Source organism: Canis lupus, chromosome 2, assembly GCF_011100685.1.
Source record: "Canis lupus familiaris isolate Mischka breed German Shepherd chromosome 2, alternate assembly UU_Cfam_GSD_1.0, whole genome shotgun sequence".
Classification (NCBI taxonomy): Eukaryota; Metazoa; Chordata; class Mammalia; order Carnivora; family Canidae; genus Canis; species Canis lupus.
The window spans coordinates 52,148,509-52,170,400 of record NC_049223.1 but is presented as its reverse complement, the minus strand read 5'-3'; the positions used below and the strand labels follow the sequence as shown (position 1 = coordinate 52,170,400).

Below are 21,892 nucleotides of genomic sequence, written 5' to 3'. Positions count from 1 at the left end.
TTGGTTTATGCTTTTAACAGCTTTCTAGATGTTTCCTCTTTGAGGCACTTTTTCAGGGCACTGCTACCACACACTCCATATTTGTTAACATGCTTTTAATGAATCAACTCGCAATGAATCAGCTGGCAATCTCCAACACATTCTTCAGCACTGTGAGTTGAGTACCTCTTCAGAATGTTCCCTGATTCTTCCAGGAAGAAGTAAGTACTTAAATAGCCATTTTATTTTTCTTTTATTGTTGCATATTCATATCAATTATACCCCTGGTTACAATGCTGTAACTTTTATTTATATGTCTAGATCCTTAATTCATGGATTCTAAAGTTTCCTGCCTTTGCTATACCTCTGGAGTCTAAAATATGAATGAATGAATAAATGAATGAATGAGAGAATGTATAAAATACATTTCTTGATTGTTATTAATTTCTCAATGGTACAGCAAAATGAACGAAATAAGCAAAAACTCTATGTAGTATAGTATGTCTTTCCATTGTCCAGAATACTTGCTATAATCCATGGACAGGAAGTAGGTTTGTATTGAAGCAAGCAAATACAAAGACAAACTCAAATTCTCAGTTTAACACCTCATTTCTATCTTCTCTCTGATCTTATTTTTGCCACTTTAAAATATAAAGAAAAAGAAACCAACTCTAATTATGTAACTGTGACTGCCTTGCCAAACTTTCATTTCCTCAGCTAAGGCTTGTAGGCTTGGTGTCAGGATTTAATGGGGTCATGCATACCACACATCACATCCCGTACTATAGCTCCTGACTCATAGTGAGTGGCAAATAGAACTTAACTAGCATTTCCACAAATATCAGGAACTTAGCATTGCGTTTTGATTTTTCCCTATTCTCCTCATAGTCCTGCTCTTACAAAGCTGTTAGCCATAAAGAAATGATCAAAAGACAGGAAATGAGAGGGAAAATGTAAAATAAAAATGGCCTAAAACCCAGAAAATCCATCTTTGAAGAATAACAATATATTTTATTTATATCAGATCCACATGCAATCTATCTAAAGGAATTTTCACTACCCATGTGTCACTTCTTTGATAACTAATGGGTTGACATATCTTTTGGCTCAAAAGACTTATCACCCTATAATGCAAGGGATGTGTTTACTGGGAGAGTTGCCACAAAAGCGGCTCTGCAGATAAACTTTGTTTAACTAGCTGCTTTCAGATATGAGGAAACTGTCTTTCATATATAGCATATTATATATATCATATATATATATATATATATATCAAAGGCACTAAAGCCCTGGCTTCATAATTATAGTACTCTAGTTAAAGTTAATAGACAAAGGACCATAATATATCAAAGGGTAAGCACATTTATCTGCTTTTCTATCAGTGACTCCAAATGATCCTTTTTTTTTTTTTTGCCTTTGCCTTACAATAAAAAATAATACACTAGATATCAATTCAAGGCCCAGTTTTGAACTTAAAAAACAAAACAAAGGTATTCCCAGTATTTCCATCATGTATACTGGGTTTGCCACCCAAGTAAGCACAACCAATCAGTCAATCAACAAACATATTGAGGACCTGGAAGATGCCAGTCTCTCTGCTATTAGTTGAGGACTCTTAGGTGAATAGAACACAGTCCCTGCTTTCAAGAAATTTATGTTCTAGTGGACAAGACAGACTAATAAACTAAAACTTTTATACTCTGTAACAAGTACCACTGTCAAGTTAATGATACGGCGCTTGTGGAGACAGAGAATCAGGAAATGCTCCCTAAAGAAGTGGCATAAGCTAAATTTTCAACCCTGAAGAGGAGACATTAGTCACCTGACAAGGAAAGGGGCAACCAGCGGGAGGGACTGCTGGTGCAGAGACGTGAATACCAACAGTGTAACTTGTCCAGTGAGCTCCAAAAAGATCACTAGGTGCCGATCCCGGAGAGGAGACGGAGCTTGGGAGATCGCTTAAGATCTCAAGAAGTACAGAACTTAAACATTTTCATGAAAGCTACGGCCAGCTCTGTATGAATACGTGGCATCCCAACCAATCCCTCCAGCTGACCTGCAGAGAATGGGTCATCCACAGAGACCTACCAAACTCGGCCACCCATGACAAATGCTCTTCCCTACCAACCTAGCACACTCAAACACAGAAACCAAATTACAAAAGAGCTTCACAAAACCCAGCTGTACAGCCTGGGAGGCACTAATATTTTCTATTCTGGTTCATCGTTTAAAATTCTGGCCTTGGCCTACCAAACTGAGTCCACAGCACTCTAATGGCATGCGGCCTATGGTTTAAAAGCCCCTGCATAAGAGGAACCTGACTACAGTCTGGAAGATCTCACAGAAAGAAGGTCACTGCAGTTAATGCAAGTAGTAAGAGCCATGAACTCAATGGAAGCAACAAAATGAAAAGGAACTGGTAACTTCTGTCTTATTACTAAGGCTCTACTGGTTCCCCTGCTATATATGGCCTGGCTAAGTAAGGTTGGCAGCATTAGCACACTTCTGAGATAATCATCATCTGAGTGCCTGCCGCAGTTCACGCTGTGTGTGCAAAGGGCTTCACATGTATGTTAACTCTCTGACTGCCACACTGCCGGGTATGTACCGTTATCTCCATTTTATAGAAAGGAACACCAAAAGCCTGAGGAAACAGAATAGCTCTGCTGAAGTCACATAGGTAGATGTTAGATTAGTATAGAGCCAGTCTCTTAGTGCTAGTTAATTCATACCAACTACTCTTATAACAGCCTGATGACTATTTAGCTTATTTCCAGCTTTTTGCTATTATCAACAATGCTATCATAGACATTTTTGGACCTATGCTCCTTAGAGTGGAATTCTCAGATCATAAGGTAGGATTATGTTATTAGATGTACTTTATTCTTAATAGGAAGGATCCATCAGTCCCATTTTATTGACTGTCATGAACATCAGCAGCTGGATTTTTCTCTGGGCTTCTGCACCTATGGAAATAATTGTACGATCTTGCAATGTAGCTCTCTTAGTATGATAGGTTTTAATGTTTTTTTTCTGACATTAAACCATCTTTGCATAACCCTACCTGCTCCTATTTCGATTTTAATGCACCAATGGAATCTAGAACACCTTGATAAGAAGAAACAAGCAGGAGTCAGGAAGATCAGAGAGAAGATTATTGTAGTAATTCAAGTAGTAAGACGTGTGCACTCCACTAAGGCAACATAATGAAAAGGATCTGGTAACATAATGACAAATATTAGTATACTAATATACATTTAATTGAGACCTCTGCATCAATATTCATGAGTAAGATTAGTCTATTGTTTCTTCTCTGGTATTTTCTTGTATTAGTTTTTAAAATATGGCATCTACTTCATAAAAATAAACTTTAATTTGTTCTTCTTTGAGTAAAAACTCTTTCAAATAATTAAGTAGTATTACAGTCATGTCATCATAAAAGTCTTAGTTGAATTCTCGCACAAAACCACTGGAAGTGGTTTCTGTGGGGATGGACTTAGCCAATGTCTCCATATTTTTAGGTTAATTTGTGTAATTTTTTTTTGGTAGTTTTCGTTTATTCTAAAAATTTATCCACTTAGTTGAGGCATTCAAAATATTTCCATAAAGTTGTGTAGTCTCTTAAAATATTTAAAAATTTTCTCTTTTCAGGCTTATTTTTTGTACTTTCTAATTGTGTACATATATACTTTATCCCCTTTTTTCTTGATCAAGTTAGCTAAGGACATCAATTTTGTTCAAAAACACACCTTTTGGTTTTATAGTATTTTTGTTTGCTAAAGTGGTAATTTATGCTTTTAACTGAAGTCTTCTGCTTATTTTGGTTTATTTGGGTTTTAATTTTTAACTTTTTAGATTATATTTTTAAATTCTGTATCTTCCAGTTTTTAGTCCTATCGATATAGGATTTAATGGCAGAAGTTTCCAAGTGTTAGAATGTTTTGTGGGTTTGGGTTTTTTGTTTTGTTTTGTATTCTTGGTGTGTGTGTGTGTGTGTGTGTGTGTGTGTGTGTGATTAATTTTAGTGTAATTATATAAAGGAAAAAAAATGTTCCTGTACTATATCTAACTCTTGCAATTTATGGATTTTTCTATGGCCTACATTAGTGTCAATTTTTGGATTGCTCCTCATACACTAGAAAAAATGTACTTGTTATGTATAGATTTGACTATATAGCTATATATGATCTATTTAATTACACAGAAAGATATATATATGTATATATATCTAGATACATACATACATACATACACACAGAAATCTAAGGTTTCCTAGATCAGGAGTTAGTTAGCAAAAGGGCAGTAGGGCCAGACTGTAGCAAACTTGTGGGAATAAAGTTTTACTGAAAAATAGCTATACCTATTCATTTATGTATCTCTGGCTGTTTTTGTACTACTTCAGAGTTGAGTACTTGCAATGGGACAGTATGGTATACAAATTCTAAAATATTTACTACCTGGCGCCTCACAGAAAATATTTGCTGGTCTTGTTCTACAGCATCTTTAATTTTTCATCGAATTCATCTCTTTTGGATTTTAAATGTATATTAAGATTTTCTGATATATTATTTAACTTTTGTCTATTTCCCACTCAATCTCCTATAAGAGATGCTTCTGTCTTGTGCAAATATACATAATTTATTTTCATTGTGAATTTTAGTCTTTAGTTGTATAAAATATCTTTATGTCTCATTATTTACCTTTTTTGTTCTTTTTTATGGTATAGTTAGACAAATTTTTTTCAAGTTTCTATTTAAATTCCAGTTTGTTAACAAACATTGCAATATTAGTTTCAGGTGCAGAACTTAGAGATTCATCTCTTACATACAACGTCCAGTGCTCATCACAGCACTCTTCTTACTACCTATCACTCATTTAACCCATCCCCCTCTCACTTCCCCTCCAGTAACTGTTTGTTCCCTATAGCTGATAATCTGTTTTCTGGTTTGCCTCTCTGTTTTTTCCCCTGATGTTAAATTTCACATGAGTGAAATGATATGGTATTTGTCTTTCTCTGATGAACTTATTTCACTTAGCATAATATGCTCTAGCTCCATCTCATCATTGCAAGTGGCAAGATTTCATGCTTTTGGTGGCTGAATAATATTCCATTGTATGTATATCACATCTTCTTTATCCATTCATCAGTTGTTGGACATCTGGGCTCTTTCCAAACTGGCTATTGCTGATAATGCTCCTATACACATCAGAGTGCATGCATCCCTTGATATTAGTATTTTTTTTTTTTGTATCCTTTGGGTAAATACCTAGTATCCTGCCATTGGTGGATCATAGGGTACTTCTATTTTTAACTATTTGAAGAACCTCCATACTGTTTTCCAGAGTGGCTGCCCCAGTTTGCATTCCCACCATCAGTGTAAGAGGGTTCTTCTTTCTCCACATCCTCACCAACATTTGTTGTTTCCTGTCTTGTTCATTTTAGCCATTCTGACAGGCATGAGGTGCTAGCTCATTGTAGTTTTGATTTGTATGTCCCTAATGATGAATGATTTTGAGCATCTTTCCATGTGTTTGTTGGCCATCTGTGTGTCTTCTTTGGAAAAATGTCTATTTGTCTTCTACATAGTTTTTAATTGAATTATGTTTTGGGGGGTGTTGAGTTTGAGAAGTTCTTTATATATTTTGGATACTAGCTCTTTATCAGATATGTCATTTGAGAATATCTTCTCCCATTTCAAAGGTTGCCTTTTAGTTGATTATTTTTTTCCCTGTGCAGAAGCTTTTTATCTTGATGAAGTCTCAATAGTTTATTTTTCCTTTTGTTTCCCTTGACTCTGGCAAAGTGTCTAGTAAGAAGATGCTATAGCCAATGTCAAAGAGGTTGTTGCCTGTGTTCTCTAGGATTTTGATGGATTCCATCTCACATTTAGGTCTTTCATCCATTTTGAATTTATTTTTGTATATGGAGTAAGTAAAAACATCTTATCATTATTTTTCAGTTTAAATTCCACCTGGTCAAATATCAATATTTTGACCACTGATTTATTTACTTGATACATCCTTGACAATTATTTTATTTTCGGCTATTCTAAATCTCTTTCTTTTAGGGATATCTTATATATAATGTAGTTTTAGATGTTGCTTTATTCATCAATCAGAAAAAATGTTACGAGGTCAATTAACCCTCCCCCCTTTTTTTATAGATCTGTATTTTGGCTCCAATTCTGCCATACTGTTTTATGTTACATAAAACACTTGGCACCTTCCCTATTTTGGTTATTTTCTATTTGAAAATTGAATATTATAAGACAATAATCTAGTTTTCTATTCTCTGCATCTCCTTGAACATCTTTGAAACAACATCAGTGTACTCCCAATAATAAATTATGAAATAATTAGTGAGCTTTTTAAACTTTTCATGCTTTTCTTATTCTCCCTTAATATTTTGATAGTTATGGTATATCTCCATCTTTGTAGTGTATAGCCATTACACACTAAAGTTTTCTCATATAACTACCATTTGGTTTTAGTTTTATGTGCAAATATACATTCAATATTTATTACCAGTACTTATGTTAATTGTCTTTGGTTCTTTATCATTTCCTGAAGGCTCATTCTTTGGTAAATTCTTCAGAAAAAAATATTCTCTGAATTACTGCATGTTCATAACTTTGCCAGCAAATGTTCTATTAGAAAGTCATTTTAGCTAGTTATAAAGTCTTTACTCAATAAAAGAAAATGTGAGCCAAAGACTATTATCTTTTAGCATAAAGCATTACTATCAAGAAGTTTGATGTCATCAGATTTTTTTTTTTTTTTTTTTTTTTGAGAAATGTCTTGGTCTTTTTTCTTAGGGCTCAATTTATTTTTCTCTTTCTTTAAAGACCAGTAGTTTTATGTTAATGTGACTTTGCAGTTCTGTACATATTTTAAGTGACACAATTCTATGCCAAATCTCAACATATATAAGGTGAGTTCTTTCAATGTATAGTTTTGTCTTGTTTTTAATTTTAAAAACATTTTCTTGAGTTACAGTTGTTACTATTCTTTTCCATTGGCTTAGTTTTCTCATTCAAGGATCCCTAATTACAGGCATATTGGACCTTCTTCGCCTATCTTCATTTTGCGCTTTTTTTTTTTTAACTCTTTTCTAGTGCTATATTTTTTTCCTTTTTGCTTACTATTTACTTCCAGGTGTTATTGGTGGTATACATTTATTCTCTTGTTGATTCTACACTGTATTTCTGAAGTGATTTTTTTCTTCAATCATTAATTCCTATTTTAGTTTCATTTATGATGTTTCAAATCATCTATAACTAACTTTTAGCTCACTTTGAAAAGTTATGTCATAAGGTTATATTTTTTGTTTTATGGGCATGTCTTCTTGGCTTCAATTTTCTGTGGGAATATTGTTATGCCTCTTATTCTTGCTTTCCTTTTTCCCTTGTAATTACTTGTTATGGAATCCAATTTAGTTTTCCTTAATTTATAGGAGAGATGGACAGGTTGTAAGAGCTTTCCTAGAACCATTTTTTCTACAACTCTGCTTTGTAGTTTTAATGAAGTGTTAAAAGCTATAGCCTCTTACTTTCTGACAATCTCTTGCCTCTGTGCCCCTCCTCCACTTCTATGTAAACTTCTTTCTGCTCCTACTGACACTGTTCTGACTAATTTAAATGTATTCCTGTCAGTTTCTCATAGGTTTGTGTTTTGTTTTGAGAGTGAATAGCACTGCTCTGGACTTCTTAGACCTTACCATATCCCTTGCACTCATCCTCAAGTTGTTATATATAAAAATGGTTTTATCTGTTTTGTGTTTTATAAAAATGTTTTATAAATGTGTTAGCATTTTTATATTAAAAATATTATTTATAAAAATGTTTAAAATTTTTCTATTTTTAGCTGCTGTTTTTGAATTGGTCTACAATATCTTCTATTGTGTACCTGTTGATTATCTTTTTTTGTTGTTGTTGATTATCTTTAAATACTCCTGATTTTTTGCTTCTATTTGCCTACCCCTCAGTTAAACAATGCCATGCTTTGTCCTAAACATGCAATTTTAAGAATATCTTGTCTGTTAGTTTTATTGTAGATAGTGGTCCTTTTATTCCAAAGTGACATCCTAATTATTTGTCTGCATTTGTAGAGAGGTTCAAAAGGATTAAAAATTAGGCCACTTTCATTATTTTCCCAAAATCCTTATCTAACTTTTTAAAGCAATATTTAAAAGGTGTATATATAATGACAATCAACATTTATAACTCTAACCTTTTATACTCATTATTCCCCAGAAATCATTACTAAATCTGCATTACCTACTGATCTCTTAGGTAACTTCTATAGAAATAGGTTTCAAGGGTGAAATTCCTGTTTCTAAGTTTTTTAAATTGTTATTACCAATTATTTGGTTGTACACTGTATACTGAAATCCTCCCAATGCAACCATGTCAACACATATACTTACCATTTTGGCTTTTTTCCCCTATATTTTTGGCTCCTACATATTTTTTCATGAATATATGTATATTTAATCTTTTCTTTCTTTTTTTTTTTTTTTCTTAAGGATGGGTGGGGGGAAGGAGCAGGAGAGGGAGAGCGGGAACCCTGAGCAAGCTCCATACCCAGCACAAAGCCTGACATGGGGCCTGACTGTCCTATGACCCTGAGATCCTGACCTAAGTTGAAATCAAGAGTCATACACTTAACCAACAGAGCCACTGAGGCACCCCCTAAATGTTTTATGTTTGTAAGAGCACATACCTTCAGAAATTCAATCTTTAATACTGCTGGGCCTGGAGGACCAACTTATTCTTTAACATATATGTAGCATATATTTAAATAAAATAAAATGTCCTATTAAGTGAGCATTTAGATTGTTTTCAAATTATATACATGCCTTACAGGGTTTCCTTGAGTACTTCTGTATTTCCATAGAATATATTCTTCATTCTTCAATGGGGAATTGCTCTGTGCAGATTTCAAATTTTGGCATAAACTTTCAAATTGCTCTTGGAAGAAGCTATAACAAAGATGTATATTTTCATTCTCAGCCTAGCACTGCTAGTCTTTTCTTTGAATTGGAAAGTCCAACAAGTATATGGCACTCCCTGTTGCAGAATGGAAGTGAGTCAAAGGTCAATCCATGAACAGGGCTAAGACATTTCTCAAAAATCAGTTTGAGGGTTTCTCCAGTTTGTGTCTAGACAGACAATTGGTTAATTTAAAATATCGTAAATCATTAGCCAAGTCAATAATAACTATAATTTGACAAAATGTCACATGAGTATCAGCAAGCATGCACTAGGCCAGATGATTACACTCTCCATTCAACTTTCCAGTGTTCTCTGTTCAATGCTACCATGCTTTGAACTTGGCTTCTCATTTGCTATTGAAAAAAATTAATCACACTCCCCTCAAGATAAAGAAAATAAAACAAAGCAACAGAATATAGAAAAGATAGAGGAGTAAGAGGATTAAATCTTAACACCAAGAAAAATCACACCAGCATGATAAAACATTTGGGAAGGAAAAACAATATAAGGCAGCAAAACAAAATATAAGATAAAGGATAAAAACTGAGAATATATTCAAAACACATAACCAGAAAGGAGAAAAGGATTACCACTGAAGTTAATAACATCACATAAAGTAAAAAAGAAATCCAAAAGAAAAAAATTTAATGACAGTAGAGCTTTAAAGGCAATGAGAAAAAAACAGTGAAAGGATGCAAAGAAAACTGGAGAAGTAAACTAAAGCCAACATTTTAAAGTACTACATAGCCTATATCATAGCAAAGATACATACTAAAATTATACTATTTTCTATTTTCTGATCAATAAAACACAAGACACCTCTAAATACATAAGAAAAGAGACTAAAGTGAAAGAGAAGGAAAAATGTTGACACTGTACGGATGGTAGGCTTCCCACTTGCAGACTATCTCACAGCAGAACATGGAGACAGCCCTTAGGAGCTCCATTTAATACCTGCCATTCCACTGATATGAGCCATGCTTTAAAAAGCCATGGGTGGCTCAGTCAGTTAAGCATCTAACACTTGATTTCGGCTCAGGTCCTGACTTCAGGGTCACAAGATCAAGACCCACATCAGGTTCTGCACTGGGTGTGGAGTCTGAGATTCTCTCTTTCCCTCTGCCCCTCCCCACACTTGCACAGGGGCGCGCTCTCTCTCTCTCTCTCTCTCTCTCTCACACACACACACACACACACACACACACACAACCAAACAGCCATCAAAGAAAATTAAACTCTTGCCAGATAAAGATGAACTTTCCTTTACTGGCTGCAGCTAAAGGTAAAAAGGGGGAAAAGCCCACTGATGAGACAGATACTCCGCCTCTCTCCCTCTCTATTGTTTTCAATATAGTGGCTTTGAATCTCAATTCACACTCCTAGTGAGATAATTTCATTGTCTTTAAATCAACTGAATTTCTACTCTGAACCTTCATGTCAGATGACAGAGCTAATTTTCATCAGCATGCTGTGCTCTCTCTCCTTTTCATCTTCGGCATTGGGTCTAAGTTCTAGGGGGCTGACCAAGTATGAAGGTATAGTAGAGTATGCAACATTCTTCCGATTCTCAAGGCCTTCTGGCTACACAGGCATGTACTGATCTATTATCTTCTTGAACATTCACTCTGATCCCTGAAGTATTTTAGGCAACCCTATTTTCTGTCCCTTTGGCTTTAAGACTGGGTCTTCTCCACTACTTCCAAAGAATCTTTAAGACATGGGGACCATTCTGGTGCACTCTCTTCAAATCCACACCACCACCACCTGTTTACCTTAAATATTGGACATTCAGAATTTTCAATCCAAAAAGTGTCTAGAAAACAATATGCCCTGGCCAGCTATCTGAAATAAAAGGAAAGAAGTGGGAAATATTTGGAGAAAAAATATTGGATACTAATTTCAGAAATATGTTCCTACTATGTAGTCCTTTTTTTCACTATGTCTTATTCATTTCAAAATTTTTGAATTAAATTCTAAAGGTTGCTTTTAATTTTGATTTTTTGGTTTTAAGATTTTTAGAAATACATTTTCTTCTTTTAATTTACAATAATACTTTTTCTATTAAAATATTAACAAGATCAGATTAACACTGTATTATGAATGCCCCTGACTAAACATTGGCCCTATCCTTTGTGAGCTTCTATGCTAAAATGTTGGGGCTGGCTTTTTTTAAGCTTAATTTAAAAAGAAGACATAAGCCTACAATTTTGGTGAAAACGCAGTTTTCACTGTCTCCCTTTGATACTAAAATAATCTTAAATTTTAGAACTTTCTTTTTATCTTGAATTGAGGCCAGCTTTAGAAAAATGGTGAGAGGAAGGGGAGGGGAATCTTTTCCCTACTATCAGGTCTCCAGATGTGAAATCAAAGCTTGTGTCTATAAGACAATTTTCAACAATATTATATTGTGTTGTTTAAGTCTCTCTTATTTCTCCCATATCATATGGATGGAAAAGAATGTGAGGTGTTACTCACTGACAGCCAATTAAGAGGTCTTTGTCTAAAAATCCCACAGAAGAGCTGGGCAAGGGGTCTTGGAATGTATCTTTTGATGTAGTTTCAGGCGTAGCGGCATTACTTAAAAACAAAATGTATATGGGACGACTGGGTGGCTCAGTGGTCGAGCGTCTGCCTTCGGCTCAGGGCGTGATCCCAGGATCTGAGATTGAGTCCCCATCAGGCTCCCGCATTGGGCTCCTTGCAGGAAGCTTGCTTCTCCCTCTGCCTGTGTCTCTGCCTCTTTCTCTCTCTCTCTCTCTTTCTGTGTCTCTCATGAATACATAGAGTATTTTTTGAAATAAAATAAAAAAATAAAAAATGAATATAATTTGAAACCTTCATCCCATATACCATTTTAATGTATTTTTTCAAATTAACAATTCCGAGCTCTAGTTCATGCAAATCTTTCTGATGATTTTTTTTTAAGATTTATTTATTAATTTATGAGACACACACAAAGAGAGAGAGAGAGAGAGGCAGTGACACAGAGGGAGAAGCAGGCTCCAAGCCGGGAGCCCGAAGCGGGACTCGATCCTGGGACTCCAGGATCATGCCCTGGGCCAAAGGCAGGTGCCAAACTGCTGAGCCACCCAGGGATCCCTCTTTCTGATGATTCTAATTAAAATATTCAAAAATATTACTATAAAGAAGTATAATATGTAATGTTTACTTTTATTCTAGGAGAATTATACATAAACCACCCTCACAGGAGGAATATAAATACACTATATTGATAGGTAATGCAGAGGAGAAGAAGAGAAAGCAGACGTTTGGATTTTTCTGTATCATCTTATTTCTACAAATAACTCCCAATTTCCCCAATTAGGTTCACAAACAAAATCACTGCAAATTGCTTAATAAAATGACTTTCTTAATTTTTCCCACACCATTCCTTCAACACAAATACTATACATTAGGTGAAGGGTTCTAATGATACATTCTTCTCATTGACAAGAGTGAAAAGATTCTGTCTATAATAGTTTTATAAAAATTATAACATAAGTTAACTAAATAAGGCAAAAAAATCATACAGACTAAAAAAGCACCTGAAGTAGAAAACAAGAAAGAATATAAAAGTAAAGAAATAAACAATAAGGCTTCCAAATATCTACAGTATGAGTTTGTTTTTTTACTATATGCTTCCCAAAATGGGTTAAAATACATCCTTTCCAGTAAGGAATAGCCCATTATGTAAATCTGTACTCTTAACACAGAACACTAACTGAGGCCAGGAGAAAGAATGAGCAGATGGAGAGACCCTTGGGAGAGCTGGTGTAAATAAAAACTCCTGAGGCAGAAAGAATCCTTTCACTCAAGGGGAAAATCTACGCTTTTTCAAACTGAAACAATTTTCTCTTTGTGCACTTAGCTATTTAAATAAAGAATGCAATACAAATGTGCAATAATGAGTTGGATCTGTCATGATATTCAACCTTTGAAAACAATGTCCAGCTCTGCTGCTAATAATTCAGTATGGTTGATCATTTTGTAGAAAAGAAGATTCTCCTTCCAGAGGGCCATTTTTATCAACTATGTTCCTCTTTGAATTCACAATTCAAACTCACTTGAAAGCTCGTCATAGGGAAGAAATCTCACCACTTTCTTATGGGCCTTCCCAAGCACAGCAGTTGGCAGTAACACAATGATGCTCATTTGGAAGTGATCATGACAGTGGTAATGTGTCTCACTGCTAATATTCACAACATCCTTCTCTATGGAGTGGGAGGAAGAAAAAGCAGCAGTATCGGGATTTTATCTTACATGTATTTTTTTTTTCATGGACAGCTTTTATCCTGCAGTCTTTTTTTTTTCTTTGCCTTCTCTCTCCCCTTTGTCTCTTTACCGTGTTACCTCTCCATTACCCCTTCATCTTGCCTCTCATGAACTAATTGAGCAATCTGCTGGATGTTCTTCCCTATACTTCTCTTTGGTCACTGAGGCTAGTGAAAGGAGGACCTGCCTATCAAAAATAATAGCAGTGCAGGAATAGACAAGTGAGTGGAGAGAAATAAAACCTAATATAAAATAAAGTTTAATTCAGGACTAAAGTGATATTTCATTCAGTCGGAAGAGGTCATTAATTTCATAAATGGAGCTTGAACTGGTTATCCAGAAAAAACTAAGTTGGACCTCAAGTCACACCAAATACAAAAATAAATTCCAGATGGATTAAAGACTTAAGTGTAAAAACTTAAAACCATAAAAACCATTCAAAATTCTTTATGTACAGTTCTAGAGTCAGGAGATACTGTTTTACCAATTCTGGGAACCCAGACCACTAAAAAGAAAGATTTATTTAAATATTCAAAATTAAAAAAAAAATCAATAAATATTCAAAATTTAAAATCATGCTTGAAAAAGGGACCACATTGGAACAAATATTTACAACATATGTGATAGGTAAACGCCTAATACCATTAGTATACAAACAGGTCTTATAAACTAACAAAAGCAAGGCAAACAACCCAATAGCTGTTGGGATAACAAAGAGTCGGTTGAAAGCAAAACACCAAAAGCATTCAACTCTGTTAGGGCAACAGTGAGATAATTTAGAGCCATCAGATTATAAAAAATAAAGACTTAGGATAGCTATTTCTGGCAAGGATTCAGGAAAAATTCTACTACACTGCTTTTGGAAATGTAAATTATTGGAGGGTTTTGTTGGAAAGCAATCCACAATATTCATTAAGTTGAAAATATCTATACTGTAATCCACATATAATAGCACACAGACATTAAAAAATTATTTTTATAGTATTTAATAAAGAGTACTTAAAGTGTATTAAAGTGAATGTTTATTGAAAGAGGAATTCTTGAAAATGTCATTACATTCATAAAATGTATCTGACAGCATTAAAAGGAATACATCGGATAAAGGCTAGTTAATTTGAGGGTTTTTCTCTGGTGTATGGTTCAGCAAGGAAATCAAGTTTCAGAGAAGCTTTTGGGATATTATCTTTTTATTTTTAATGAGAAAAAATAATTTTGTGTGTGGATAATTTTTTTTCCTTTTTAAAAATCACACCTTTAACTGACATAATTCACTGTCTCATAGGGTGCAATTCAGCATGTCATTTATTTTTATATTCATTTTAAACTGTCACAGAAAACAACCAAAGGAAGCCTAGAGCACAGACTGTTTACCCAAGCAGAGTAGAAACACGGAAGCAACAGGAGCTTCTGAAGCATGGGCAAAGTTGAAAGGTTAAACACAAAACATCCATGGTTTTGGTGCCAAAGTAGAAGCATTCTTGCTGAAGAAAGTCAAAGAACAGAGAGTCAAAATATATTTCACCTAGAATTTCTTGGTGTTCATTGACTTGAATGAGAATCTTTCCTGATTATTATCCCATTACAAGAGCAAACATGATTAAACAACCTGGCTAGGAATTTGACTGACACCTCATTCTACAAAGATTTTTCTACCTCCCGGCATCCTCTCCTTTTACATAAAGCTTCACTACCGATGGACGATGGACACATGCATTGAAAGTAAGAACCGAAGGCAGTGACACCCAGCACCGTGCCAGGAACACTGATCTCATCCCCTAGGAGATGTGCAGTGTGGCAGTCCTGGCCACATGAGGTTTAAATATTGAAAATACTTCAGCAAATATTAAACGGATGATTTTTACTTGCTCTTTTAATGCATATTCTACAACACTTTCTCATCATGGAGATCAACTTTTGAGAAATATGTGACAGGAAGTTCATTTTGTGTGGAGATTTTAGGCTTTAAAACCAGCCTTTGTGCAAAGAGAGGCTTTGCTAAATTCCTTAGTCTACTCTTTAGCATATCAAAAGCAAACCTAGAGGGCCCAGCTAATTGACTTCTGTGGAATTATGAAGATGCTATCCCAGTACCCAAGTTTAAGGTTTAACAAGGATAAAGAGGAAGAAGGGGGTCCAAGAAAATCCTATTCCTTCATCTCTTTCCTGAGGAAAATAAAGGGAAACCAAGGTGGGAAAGAGTAGCAAGTGGACACGTTTCCTGACTGCTCCTTCGTGGGCTCTATTCCCAAGGGTGGGAGACCTGAGAGGGACCCGAGAGGTCTAGGTGGTGCCTCTCAGGCTGCCAGGCACCCACATGGACCGGACCTCACAAGAGAGGGCATCACAAAGGCTTGAGCATTGTTCTCATGTTGATCTCAACTCCCCCAGGGGTCGCACACATGCTAAATTGGCAGAGACTGGGCCAGGCCTGTCACCAGAACAAGGCTAGTTAACCCTGAAAAAGCAGAGAAGGCTGCTGCAGATGTAGGAGTGATGCTGTGCAGTCAGGGAGAGCTAAGGGAAGGTCATATCCACAAGAAGGCAGGGGACATCCTATGCCAAAAGCAGCCACACACTTACCAGCTGCAAATATGGAGCCAGTAAGGATAGGAGCCTCAGGGAGCCAAGGGGCAGTGCCTAGCAGATGGCTGCTAGGAGCCGCTACATGCCAGGGCAAGCCGGAGGCCAGAGGCCCATTTCTTCCCTATGGTAGCACAACCAGAGGCCCCTGAAAGGAGAGAAACGGGCAGGAAAAAACTTTTGAAAGATTGAGCATTTAGGGGATCCCTGGGTGGCTCAGCGGTTTGGCGCCTGCCTTTGGCCCAGGGCGCGATCCTGGAGTCCTGGGATCGAGTCCCACGTCGGGCTCCTGGCATGGAGCCTGCTTCTCCTTCCTCCTGTGTCTCTGCCTCTCTCTCTCTCTCAGTCTATCATAAATAAATAAATAAATAAATAAATCTTTAAAAAAAAAGAAAGATTGAGCATTTACATTTTAATTAATTAATTAATTGATTACTTTTTAAAGTAGGTTCCACACCCAGGACAGGGCCCAACTCAGAGCTCCAAATCACAACTCTGAGATCAAGACCTGAGTTGAGATCAAGAGTCACACACGCAACCCATTGAGCAACCCAAGCGCCCCCAAAGTATTTTTATTGAAAAGAGACTTATTCTTCTGAAAAGAGAGATGGAATGATGGAGACAAAAGTAAAACATTAAACAACACTGGGCATTTATTTCCATGTTTGTTTTTCTACTCAGCAGCCAGTGACCGCACACAGCAATGCCCTTAAATTACAAACAAAAGTAGTCCATTTTCTCTGCAGAACCAAGCGATGGTGCAAGTTAACCGCCCTCCCCTAGCACGCTGCGGGCTGCAATGGTTTTCTCCCGTGTTGCTGGTGGACACGACACGATGCCTGTGGGCCTCTGAAACCTCTGCCTAGGCGGCTCTGCTCCCAGGCCTGCTGCACCACTGTCAGGTCCATGTCAGAAAAGCAGCTCCAGCACTCTCAGGAATCCCTCTGACACATGTGGAGAATGTGAAAAAAGTCCTAAATAACTATCGTCGAAAGGCATAAAAGGCATATTCTTCTCAGCCTGCTCCCCTGAGAAACTCAGGTGCAGAAAAGGATACTTCTAAAAAATTACACTATCTGCAAGTTCTGAGCCTACAGTTTCAACCAGCATGTGAGGAAAACTTTTCCCCAGGCCCCTGCATGTTGCCTTCTCTAGCCTGCTTTCACTTCTCCTCGGTTAGGAAGGTTAGGAACGCTGGGTCTTGGCTAAACCAAGATGTTCCAATTTTTTTTTCCTTTCTTTTTCTTTTCAAACCGCAGTAACTCACCCAGAAGCCAAACCCCTTAACTAAAGGATAATTTATAACAGAGCAACTAGCATTTTAACCAAAATTGTTTTGGGGACGGGGGTGGGGGGTGTAGAAAAGCCAAGAGGTCAGAAGTTGATTCCTGAGTAAGGTATGCCTGCGGCCTCCTCCCCTGGGCTGGCAGGCTGGGATTATCACATTACGCCCAGGGCCTATGCCAAGGTCGGCAACAATGCCACCCGGATTCTCTTCATTCCCTCCATGGCCTCGGCGGCAAAGCCCGGAGCAGCGAAGCTCCCTGCCCTGAGGACACGGCCCGGAGGAAAGGCTTGTTATTCACCAGCGGGAGAGTGATTGAAAGGTAAGAGGTTTGGTTGCCTCAGTGAAGAGAGGCTATGTTGCTTGGATATGTGATCCTTTAGTACATCATGTGCTTCAATTGAAAGCAACACGACCCACCAACAAAAGCTCTAAATGGTGCTTGGCAAGACGAGGCTCAACCAGCACAATACAGGATGACTCATGAGGGACTCTGTGCACACATGCTGGGCATGTCCTCTCCACTCACAAATCTCAGGCAGCAGATCAGGACAGCAAATTCCAATCCGAGGTTCCCTTGATCAAGGCACAGTATCTGACCCAGATGTCAATAACTCAGAGCTGGCGCACAGCCAGCTGTGCACAGGATCAAAATAATACTAGCTAGGAAGAGCTCCTGGGGTGGGATTTCCAGATCTAGGTGGTGGGCTCACCAGAAGTAAAGGATGTGCCAGGACTGGCAAAGCTGCTTCTCTTTTCTCTATTACAGACAACTTTTCAGCTTCTGTATAAAAAACAAGACATCTGAGGAAAAGCCCCCTGGGAGACAGGTGTCATGTGCAGGAACACATAGTGTCAAGCAAGGGTGGGTGGTTTGGGCATCTTCTGGGGGAGAGAGGTGCTGATGTGTTAGAAAAGCCATGTCCCGGTGATACCCCTTACTCCTCCTGCCTTTCTGGGGTCAATGAGCAGAAAGAGCTGTCCATGTCAGCTTGCATAGGTATTGGCTGGTGCTGTCTTGTAGGTGATCATGCTGCTTCCAGAACCCTGTGTACCTGCTGTGCTGAGCTTGCAATCTGGGAGATCAGGGGGCTGCTGCTGTCTACATATGGGCCTCCTTCAGGATGAACTGGGATGGCAAAGAGTGCACAGGCTCATGAAGACTTCCGTGGGGTAGTAAAATGCGGTTTCCTTGGCAAGACTGCCCTGTATATGAATCAACTACATAAGCGTCACCCCAGTCAACTCAACAAATACTTCCAGCAGAATTTCCCAAGTGCCTTATTAAAAGTACATATTTTGTATTTCAAGAGCCAGCTTCCTCTTGGAAGATGACAAAGTATACCAGCAATCATATAAAATTCCTCATATCACATATGCTATTTATTATGGCTAGAACTGCATAACATCTAATAACTTTTCTCCCAGATAGAGAAAATTAATTTCATCTGCTCATTTTCCATTTACTATCTTTTCAGTTTCAACAGGAAAAGAAAAGCAAAAGTAGAAAACAGATTATTTTTAAGAGAATTAATATAGCTAAGAGAGTTCTGGTAGGCCAGTAATGACAGCCTCCTGCCTGGCTCCAAAAGGATACAGTTTCAAACATTATATAGCATTTTGTGATGAACATGCCCCACTGAATTTCTAACCATTCATTTTCTAAATTGTACTTTTTAAAACTTGACAAGACTTGTTTGGTTACTTTATTACATCCTCTTCTAAGTTTCTTCCCTCTGAAAAGCTTTTTTTTTTTTCCCCCTTAAAGGGCTTATCCCTGCTTTGTGCAACTCTCTTACTAGTCACATGTTCTCAAAGTACTTCATGGCTCCCTCCTTTCCCACTTGTTAATTTTTACATACGAATGGTGGATAGAAAAGGCCAATTTCACAATCCAAAGGTGTTTCCTTAGTAACAATTTAATCAAGCAGGAAAGGGAACAGTATGTCAGTATAGGTCTCACCTAGGCTCAGCATTTTGTCTGAGGTTTCCAATCGCTCAGATTTTTTTTTTTTTTTTTTTTTTTTTTTTACAGAGGCCCAGATCACCTATAAACCCCAGGGCCATACATACATCCATCTCCTGAGATTTGATTGTTTATTCTCAGCAGAGAGGACCTCACATTCCAAGGATTGTAACATCCAACTCCCCACTGGTGTAGATAGGAACCCAAATATAGAAGAGATCTTCCAGGACAAGCAAGGGAAAGATTTTTTTTAACATAGAACTACATAGCCAAGCTTTACTAGGATATATGTCATTTTTATTGTCATATTCTGGATACCCACAAATCGCAAAGTATGTTCCATATCAAGATTTTGGCTGCTATTAAGATCACAACTTTGGAAGGGAAAGGTCTGCCTTCTCTCAAGAAACAAGATAAAGAATGATAGAAGGCAACAGAGGCCTAAAATATATTATGAATGCTAGTCTTATTAATAGTTTATACTAACCTTGAATATTGAGCTTCAGATTTTTTACCTACTTCTTATCATGGGAAATTCTTATGCCATAAAGAAAACAATCACATAAGTCTCTTTTATTCTATCTAGTCTATTAATTGCTTTTGCTAAAAGTCAGGAAGTTCCAAATTTCATGACCCCTCACTCAGAACATTCTTAACTTGGGGTTCACTTGGATGGGAAAAATATTAACAGTGGTATGTATCTGTGACTCTGTCAACAGATAAATGAGATATTTTTATGTCATCTTCATGTTGTAACCAGACATACAGATGAATTATTTATACTCATCGCTGTGTTTGAATCAGGTAATCTTTTTTATAAAGATTTTATTTATTATTTTCTTACTATGACTGGGTCATACTGCAGTTTGTTTCAGAGACCGCTAGTGCTGAATATTTTACAGGCAAAACTTATGCAGGTAATTCCATTGGAAGGATAGTTTTAAAGTCCTAAAACTTTAGGAAGTCCAAGTGCCTTCTCTGTTTTGAGGCCACTTGAGGAATAACAATGTGAAACAATTTCTCTCCTTCCATAGAAATGTTACTTATTAAAAAAAAAAAAAAAAAATCTCACCTAAGGCCTCTTTGAGACTCCCCTGTCCTTGGGTGAGCTACTTCCAGTCTTGCTAAATATTTCTGCAGCTTTGTGCTGCCAATGTTCATAGCCTCATCATCATTTCAAATATAAAATCTTCTCATAAAATTTCTTTCAAAATCCCTCTAGTGGAGAAGTCACCTACTAAATCACCTCCTCAGAGGACAGAGTGTTGGTTATGTGGTATGGAATGGAGCACTTAGCATTCCCAGGGAGTGGCTAAGGAGAATGCAGGTAATTGAAATAATTAGTGGCACTTGCACACTGAAAGCATTTTGCTCTATTCCCTAACCCAGCAAAGGCTTGTTTCCTGATACTAAAAAAAAGGGGGGGGGGCATTTAAAAATGCAATGTATAGACAAATGAGAAGGAAAAGGTTAGAGAGTGGTTCATACTAGAAGAGACCATAAGAATTGTGAGCTGCATTTGCCAGAAATTCGAGGCCCAAAGAGAAATTACTTGCAAACTTTATGATAGCAATTTTTTCCATCCGATTTGCCCTACTTCCCTATTCCTTCCTTTCTTCTACTATTTTCCCCTTTTAGATTTCCAGACACTCCCTCTCTCCCTTCTTCCTCTTCTCCATTCTTCCCCTTCTCTTCTATTTTCTATGTCCTTCTCCCAACTTTTCTTTTGTTCTCTCTTTGAATTTGTTTTTTTTGGTTGTTTTTTTTTTTTTTTTTTTTCCCCTTCCTGAAGCCCAGTGAGGAAATCCCACCTCTGGAAATAAAGAATAGTCACAGGATCCCTCAAGAGACCTGCATGACATATCATTTCCTATTCTTCTACTTTTAATACTCCTATACTTTATCTTTGAAGTATAGCTCTCCTAATGGCATACACGTGCCTGTGTGTGTGAACATTTTATAGGCAAGATTCATGCAGCTAATTCCATTGTAAAGACAGTTTTAAAACCCTACAAACCCACCCCTGGGTGGCTCAGTGGTTGAGCATCTGCTTTCGGCTCAGGGTGCGATCCCAGAGATCCGGGATGGAGTCCCACATTGGGACTCCACAGGGAGCCTGCTTCTTCCTGTGTCTCTGCCTCTCTCTCTGTGTGTCTCTCATGAGTAAATAAATAAAATCTTTTAAAAAGTAAGTAAATAAAATAAAACCATACAAAGTGCCTCACTACTTTGAGGCCAATCCAGAAAGAGCATGCATGCATGTGTCTTGTCTAGTCCATTCTGATAACCTCATTTAACTGGGATGTTTAACCCATTTACAGCAAATGTAACTACTGACAGTTGAGATTAGCTCTACATTTGATATTTGTTTTCTGTATAATCTGTTCTTCAATCTTTTGTTGTTCTCTGCCTTCTTTTGAATTAAGCAAATATTATACTTCACTGTATTTCTTCAACTGGATTTTTAACTATATCTTTTGTACCATTTTTAAATGAATGGTTACATTGGAAGCTAATATACACACCCACAATTAATTATAGCTTACCTTGAATATTTTATGATCTCACAAATGTTATGGTTACCACTCACTCTGCCTTTTGTTATTGTCATATGTTTTATTTCTACATATAATCCCCATGCACTGTGACTTTGTTGTCTTTTTTTTGGGGGGGGGGGGCTTACTTTTATGTCCACCCACCTGTGTATCCTTTCTGGTGCTCTTTCTCCTTGAAAAATCTGTGTTTCCATATGTGATCATTTCCCTTCATTTGAAGAAATTCTTTTTGAGTTCGTATAGGCAAAGAATTCTCTTGGTA

The 21,892-nt window shown here is 37.0% G+C and overlaps 2 long non-coding RNA genes across 5 annotated transcripts in view; one reads left to right on the top strand and one right to left on the bottom strand.

Moving 5' to 3' along the window:
• Positions 1–21,892, bottom strand: part of LOC111092486 — a 491,589-nt gene that overhangs the window by 233,196 nt on the left and 236,501 nt on the right. The gene's annotated exons all lie outside the window — the stretch shown is intronic.
• LOC119870271 lies at positions 37–20,365 on the top strand. Its single transcript, XR_005355621.1, has 3 exons — positions 37–200; positions 19,795–19,879; positions 20,298–20,365. It is a non-coding gene; the product is annotated as an uncharacterized LOC119870271 (long non-coding RNA).